A 6,000-nucleotide genomic window follows, 5' to 3' on the forward strand; every position below is an offset into this window, starting at 1 on the left:
GAGCAAAACTATACTAGTGGGGGACCTAAACTTCCCCCTCCAGAACTAGATAAATCTAACCACAAAATAAACATGAAAGAAATTAAGGAGGTGAATAGAATTTTAGAAAAGTTAGATATGATAGACCTCAGGAGAAAATTGAATGGGGATAGAAAGAATATGCCTTTTCTCAGTGGTATATAGCACCTACACAAAAACTGACCATGTACTAGGGCATAAAAACCTCACAATCCTATGCAGAAAGACAGAAATATTAAATACATCCTTTTCAGATCATGATGCAATAAAAATTACATATAATAAAGGACCCTGGAAAGATAGACCAAAAATTAATTAGAAACTAAATAATCTAATCCTAAAGAATGAGTGGGTCAAACAAAAAATCATAGAAACAATCGGGGGAGGGGGGCAGAGCCAAGATGGCAGAGTAAAAGCAAGGACTTACTTGAGCTTGCCCCCAAACCCCTCCAAATACCTGTAAAAAATTACTCAAAACAAATTATAGAGCCACAGAACCCAAGAGTGAAACACATCTCTAGCCCAACAGCCTGAAAGACCTACAGGAAAGGTGTATTGCACTGGGCAGGAAGCAGAGCACAGTCTGGTGTGGACTGTGCAAGGTGTGATGAGAAAATAGAATAAGTGGGGGGGGAGGATTGGATGAAGGGAAATATAATTAGTCTTTCACAACAAAACTATTATGGAAGTATTTTTGCATAACTACACATGTATAACCTATACTGAATCGCTTGCCTTCTCAAAATGGGTAGGTGGGGAGGGAAGAAGGAAGAGAATTTGTAACTCAAAGTTTTAAAAACAAATGTAAAAAATTGTTTTTACATGCAACTGGGATATACAGGCAATGAAGTAGAGAACTCTATCTTGCCCTACAAGAAAATAAGGGGGAAGAGAATGGGGGGGGGCATGAAGGGAGGGCATACTGGGGGAAGGGACAATCAGAATGCATGCCATCTTGGGGTGGGGGAGGGAGAGATAGGGAGAAATTTTGGAATTCAAAATCTTATGGAAATGAATGTTGAAAACTAAAAATTAATTAATTAATTATTTTTAAAAAGAAACAATCAAGAGAATGACAATAATGAGACAAAATACCAAAACCTATGGGATGCAGTCAAAGCAGTTCTTAGGAGAAATTTTATATCTCTAACTGCTTACAAGAATAAAATAGAGAAAGAGGAGATCAATGAATTGGGCATGCAACTAAAAAAGTTAGAAAAAGAACAAATTAAAAATCCCCAATTAAATACCAAATTAGAAATTCTGAAAAATCAAAGGAGAAATTAATAAAATTGAAACTAAGAAAACTATTAAGGTAATAAATAAAACTAAGAGCTAGTTTTATGGGAAAAAAATCCACAACAATAAAATGGATAAGCCTTTGGTTAATTTGATTAAAAAGAAAAAGAAGAAAACCAAATTACTAGTATCAAAAATGAAAAGAGTGAAATCACCAAAAATGAAGAGGAAATTAAAACAATAATTAGGGGCTATTTTGCCCAAATATATGCCAATAAAACTGACAATATGGGTGAAATGGTCAAATATATATAAAAATATAAATTTCCTAGATTAACAAAAGAGGAAATAAAATACTTAAATAGCCCCATTTCAGAAAAAGAAATTGAACAAGGCATCAATGAACTCCCTAAGAAAAAAATCTTTAGGGTCAGATGAATTTACAAGTGAAATTCTACCAAACATTTAAAGATCTCTTAGTTCTAATACTATATAAACAATTTGGAAAAATAGGCAAAGAAGGAGTTCTACTAAATTCTTTTTATGATACAAATATGGTGCTGATACCTAAACCAAAAAGAGCCAAAACAGAGAAAGAAAATTATAGACCAGTTTCCCTAATGAATATAGATGCAAAAATTTTAAATAAAATATTTTCAAAGAGATTACAGCAACTTATCATGAGGACAATGCACTATGACCAGATGGGATTTATACCAGGAATGCAGGGCTGGTTCAATACTAGGAAAACGATCAGCATAATTGGCCATATCAGTAACAAAATTAACAGAAATCATATGATTATCTCAATAGATGCAGAAAAAGATTTTGACAAAACACAACACCTATTCCTCTTAAAATCACTAGAGAGTATAGGAATAAATGGAGTTTTCCTTAAAAGGATAAGTAGCATCTATCTAAAGCCATCAGCAAGCATTGTATATAATGGAGATAATCTAGAAGCATTTCCAATAAGATTAGGGGAGAAACAAGGATGTTCATTATCACCACTGCTATTCAATATTTTATTAGAAATGTTACCTTTAGCTATAAGAGAAGGAAAAGAAATAAAAAGAATTAGAATAGGCAATGAAGAAACAAAACTATCACTCTTTTCAGATGATATAATAGTATACTTGGAGAATCCTAGAGAATCAATTAAAAACTACTCAAAATAATAAACAAATTTAGCAAAGTTGCAAGATATAAAATAAACCCATATAAACCATCAGCATTTATATATATTATTAACAAAGCCCAATAGCAAGAGATAGAAATTCCATTTAAAGTTACTGTAGACAATATGAAATATTTGAGAGTCTACCTGCCAAAACAAACCCAGGAACTATATGAACACAATTACAAAACACTTTTCACACAAATAAAGTCAGATCTAAATAATTAGAAAAACATCAGTTGTTCATGGGTAGGGTGAGCTACTATAATAAAAATGACAATTCTACCTAGATTAGTTTTCTTATTCAGCAAAATACCAATCAGACTACAAAAAATCATTATATAGAGCTAGAAACAATAATAACAAAATTTATTTGGAAGAACAGAAGGTTCAGAATATCAAGGGAATTAATGAAAAGAAATGCAAGGGAAGGTGGCCTGGCTATACCAGATCTTAAATTGTATTATAAAGCAGCAATCATCAAAACTGTTTGGTACTGGCTAAGTGGTAGATCAGGGGAAAGGTTAGGTACACAAGACACAATAATCAATGACTATAGTAATCTATAATTTGGGGTTTAATAAACCCCAAAACTCTAACTTATGGGATAAGAACTCACTATTTAAGGAGGGAAGCAGAAAACTGGGAAAGAATTTTTATAACTAGTGTCTCTGATAAAGGCCTCATTTCTAAAATATGTAGAGAACTGAGTCAGATTTGTAAGAATACAAGTCATTCCCCAATTGATAAATGGTCAAAGGATATGAACAGTCATTTTTCAGAGGAAGAAATTAAAGCTATCCGTAGTCATATGAAAAAATGCTCTAAATCACTATTGATTAGAGAAATGCAAATTAAAACAACTCTGAGCTTCCAAATCACACCTATCAGATTGGCTAACATGAAAAAAAAAGGAAAATGATAAATGTTGGAGAAGATATGGGAAAATTGGAACACTAATGCATTATTGGTGGAGTTGTGAACTTATCCAACCATTTTGGAGAATAATTTGGAACTATGCCCAAAGGGCTATAAAAATGAGCATACCCTTTGATCCAGCAATACCACTACTAGGTCTGTATCCCAAAGAGATCATAAAACAGGGCAAAGGAACCACATGTGCAAAAATATTTATAGCAACTCTTTTTGTAGTGACCAAGAGTTAGAAATTGAGGAGATTCCCATCAATTGAGGAATGGTTGAACAAGTTGTGGTATATGAATGTAATGGAATACTATTGTTCCATAAGAAATGGTGAGCAGGTGGACTTCAGAAAAACCTAGAAAGATTTGCATAAAATGATGCTGAGTGAAGTTACCAGAACCAAGAGAATATTGTACACAGTGATAGCAACACTGTGCATTGACTGACTTTGTTAGACTTAATTCCAAAAGACTGGTGATGGGAAATACTATCTGCATCCAAAGAAAGAATTATGGAGTCTGAATGGAAATAGAAGCATACTATTTTCTCTATTTTTTTTTCTTTCTCATGGTTTTCCCCTTTTGTTCTGATTCTTCTCTCACAACATGACTAATGTGGAAATATTTTTAATATGATTGTAAATGTATGGCCTATACTGGATTACATGATGTCTTGGGAAGGGGGAAGAAATTTGGAACTCACAATCTTATAAAAGTAAATGTTGAAAACTATTGTATCCCAAAATGAAATTTTTTTTTATAAGCAACCTGGCCGCCCCTAAGCAATTGGGGTTAAGTAACTTGCTCAAGGTTGCACGGCCAGGTGTTTCTGGGTGGGTGCTAAGTGTCTGAGCCCAGGATTCGATCTCCAGGTCTTCTCAACACTAGAGCCGGTGCTCTTACTCTCTGTGCTACCTGGCCGCCCCTAAATGAAAATTTTTATAGCCCCAAAAGGCTATACAAAGGAAAAGGAAACAAAGGAAACTATCAGAATTACTTTTCCCAATGTTATACTAACAAAACTGGTAACTTAGAGGAAATAGATGGACATTCACAAAAATGTATAAATACTGAGATTAACAAAGGAAGAAATAGATTTACTTAACTCAATATCAGAATAAGAAATTGAGCAAGCAGTTTACTTCTTAATCAAATAGAGAGTGGCATGGCATAATGGACAGAGTGTTAGATTGGGTTCAGAAAGGTCCAGGTTTGAATACTCAGACTCTTATTAGCTAGGCACTTATTAAGTGACCCAGTGCTAATCATTTAACCCCTTTCAACCTCATTTTTCTCAATGATAACATCTATTTCTTAGGATTGTTATGATCATCAAATCAAATATATGTAAGGTGATATAAAGCAATATATGTAAGATGATATGAAATTGTTAATTATTGCTGTTCATTTTTTAAAAGAACAAATAAATAGATAAAGCACTGAGAAATTTTTGTTCTATATGCCCTTCTGAATTTGTCTATGGCTCCATTACTTTTAACTGGGATCCCTAGTACTTAGCAGAATGTCTGGCACATAGTAAGCACATAAGAAATGTTTGTCAGTTGATTTATTGTTTGACTTTGTTCTCTCTCTCCCCCCCTCCCCCTTTCTGTCTCTGTGTTTCTCTGTCTCTGCGTGCCTGGGTGTGTGAGACCAACCACCAGGTGGCACTGACAAAGAGCAAGCCATACCCGAGTGTCAGCCCTTAGCCTGGGGACCAGACAACACAAGCCTAGAGAACTCCCTCCCTTTGTCTCTGCATGGTTAGAACCTTCCTAACAATATACTCTCCTTGAGGGACATTGCTTTAATTTAGTGGGGGAAAAAAAGGGTGTCCTATATCCCCTCCTCAAAACTCATTTGATGTAACTAACAAGACCTGATAACTTTATCAGGTAAGAAAGCCTCTTTGATTGAGTTATAGAATCAGTTAATCAAAGGTATGAACTACTCTGATAAAGGCCTCATTTCTCAAATGTATAGAGAATTGAGTCAAATTTATACAAATAAGAGCCATTTCCTAATTGATAAATTGTCAAAGCACATGAACAGGAAGTTTTTAGATAAAGTAATCAAAACTATAGTCACATGAAAAAATGCTCTGTCACTATTCATTTGAGAAATACTAATTAAAACAACTTTGAGGTACCACCTCATATCTATCAGATTGGCTAATATGACAGAAAATGAAAATTACAAATGTTGGAGGGGATGTGAGAAAACTGAGATGCTAATGCACTATTGGTGGAGTTGTAAACTGATAGAGCCATTCTAGAGAGCAATTTGGAACTATGCCCAAAGGGCTATAAAACCTTGCATATCTTTTGACCTAGAAATACCACTGCTAAGTCTGTATCTTAAAGAAAAAAAACAAAAAGGAAAAGGACCTGTATGTACAAAAATATTTATAGTAATTCTTTTAGTGAGAGGAAAGAATTAGAAATTGAGGGAATGCCAATCAATTGAAGAATGGCTGAATGAGTTGTTGTATATGATTGTGATGGAATACACGTGGAATACACAATACACATGGAATACACAATATTATAAGAAATAATGAGCAGGATACTCTTGGAAAAAACCTGGAAAGACTTAAATGAACCAATGCAAAGTGAAATGAGCAGAACTAGGAGAACATTGTAC

Source organism: Petaurus breviceps, unplaced genomic scaffold, assembly GCF_028583685.1.
Source record: "Petaurus breviceps papuanus isolate PSGF00001 unplaced genomic scaffold, PetGlider_PUasm1.0 175, whole genome shotgun sequence".
Lineage (NCBI taxonomy): Eukaryota > Metazoa > Chordata > Mammalia > Diprotodontia > Petauridae > Petaurus > Petaurus breviceps.